This window comes from Engraulis encrasicolus, chromosome 24 (genome assembly GCF_034702125.1).
Source record: "Engraulis encrasicolus isolate BLACKSEA-1 chromosome 24, IST_EnEncr_1.0, whole genome shotgun sequence".
NCBI classification, from domain to species: Eukaryota; Metazoa; Chordata; class Actinopteri; order Clupeiformes; family Engraulidae; genus Engraulis; species Engraulis encrasicolus.
Window position 1 is genome coordinate 11,991,257 of NC_085880.1, and position 2,500 is coordinate 11,993,756.

The 2,500-nt window shown below is 46.8% G+C and overlaps 1 protein-coding gene across 1 annotated transcript in view; it reads right to left on the reverse strand.

Annotated features, from left to right (window-relative positions):
• Nucleotides 1-2,500, reverse strand: part of LOC134441806 (ankyrin-3-like) — a 158,367-nt gene that overhangs the window by 102,672 nt on the left and 53,195 nt on the right. The window lies entirely within an intron of this gene.

A 2,500-nucleotide genomic window follows, 5' to 3' on the forward strand; every position in this document is an offset into this window, starting at 1 on the left:
AACTGGCGTGTTTTGTTCACCTATCGGGCCCCAAGCAGACTAGTCTGATGCATCAGCTGCTTTCACACCTTTTCAAGTCCGCAGTTGCAGCATTCCCTATTCACTACAAACAACTGTAGACATTGCGTTTTGATGGAACAGGTTATGTCCACTTTAAATCTTTATATATTATCCTGTCCAGATGGAAACATAAAAGCAGAGCAAAACAAAAACACATTGTGTTTTATGTGGCAAAAAATCTAACAAACAAACAAAGACACAAACTATTTCGAATGTCAAAATGGGGCTTTAAAAAGGTTGGGAACCACTGCTGTTATGTAGAATCCGCTTCGGAAAACAGTGCACCCACTGGCCATGCCCTGGATACATCAGGCCAAGAATGCGTCACAGAGGCATGCAGAACCTGACACTTTGTTTTCCATTGATGGCATCATAGCCCCCCCGTCGCTTGAAGCTGAGGCTGAGGTTGAAGTTGAGGCCTGCACACTTCTGATCATCACCTTTGTCCTTTGAATATCGAAACTAATTTGATGCATCCAGTGAAGCGCCACAAATCACGAACAAGTCATGAAGGCCAGCTATGCTTCCTATAGTTTGTCCTACTGCAAGTGAGAGTGTCGCTTCAGATTGTGGAGATCTGGCTGTAGTGTTTCTACACAATGGCTGCTCTCCACTCTAACTCTAATTCTAGACTCTAAGGGGCTGGTTACACGTATGCGAATATTTTTAAATGTGGATATTTTTTATCCATTTACATACAGACACAACATGTGGATGAAAAGGAAAACTGACAACGGGATATTTTTAAATCCAGAATTTTGAAATGTGCATTGTAAAACTCTGTATGCATTTTCAAAAATATCCATATACATATATAAATTCAATGCAATGCCATACGAGTCCATGAAAGTCTATGAAAAGGTGAACTAATTAGGCGTTACACTGAACATGTCCACCACACAGTATCTGAGATTGGGGGGAAATTATGCTAAAATGCTGCCTCTTAATCAGACCACGGGAGCTGGGGCAGCCATTGTTGCTGTGTCCCCAGGTGAACTTCAGTGCAGCGGTAATGTAATCATTACCCGTAGTAGATGAGAAGGCATCTTTATTGATATTGTATTTGACATTCAACTCCTGTTTTCCCCCCGTTTCCTTTCATCCCCTATCTCTCCTCTCTTCTATCTCTCTCTTCCCTCCCTCCCTCCCTCCCTCTCTCTCTCTCTCTCTCTCTCTCTCTCTCTCTCTCTCTCTCTCTCTCTCTCTCTCTCTCTCTCTCTGTGTTAGTGTGTGTGTGTGCGTGCGTGCACGTATATATGTGAGTGTATTTGCGAGACAGGACGAGAGCTCATCAATCTATTAGATATGGGGAGAAGGGAAATGCCTAAATATCGGAACAGATCTGCATTTCATCAAGGCCTCGTCCATGTGCCTGCCATAGGGTAGGTGGCGTGTGGTGAAGCAGTGATGGGAACAGGAGTGAGAGGGAGGGGGCATGAGGAAGCCTAGAGTCCCATCACAGCCTCCTGCCACCTTCCAGACCCCTCTGGGAGTGACAGAATCGCACACAACTCTCGCACGCACGTACACGCACACATACGCGCACACACACACGCACACATGCGCGCACGCACACACACACGCGCACATAATAACATACATACACACACACACACACACACACACACACACACACACACACACACACACACACACACACACACACACACACACACACACACACACACACATGCACACACACACGCACACACACACACACGCACACACACACGCACACACACACAAAACCTCATCCTCCACTTCACCCCTTCCCATGCTCCACCCTCCCCTGCACTATGGCACACAGCAGCGTTGGGTGCAGTGGGTGCATGTCCAGACATGCGTCACCATAAATATGAATTTACACGGATGACAGCTACTGGACAGAGAGAGAGCTGCTGCAGCACTGCAGAGCAGAGGGCTTCATCACTCTGCCTGTGTGTATGTGTGTGTGTGTGCGTGTGTGTGTGTGTGTGTGTGTGTGTGTGTGTGTGTGTGTGTGTGTGTGTGTGTGTGTGTGTGTGTGTGTGTGTGTGTGTGTGTGTGTGTGTGTGTGCGTGCGTGTGCTTGTGTGTGTGTCTGTGTGCGTGCGTGCGTGCAAGTTTGTGTATGTGTGTGTATCTGCTGGCTTGTGCTGTCTGCATCTCCGGGAAGTGACTGGCCCCCGTGTAGACGGTGACATCTGATCGGCCACATCGCTAACTATACGCATTAGTCATCATAGATATCAGTGTTTCGGCTCTGCATAATCTGCACAATTTGCTTGTTGCAGACAGACATTGTGTCAGCTTCAGTCATGTGTGCCAAGTTAGATGCCCCCCTTGGTCTTAATGCCCCCCTCGGGCTCCATTCAATTCAATTTTCTTGGATAAAAACTGAAAAGCATAAGGAATGGACAAGGTGTGGCAAGAATTTAGGAGAACCATTTTGAAAAGGTAGG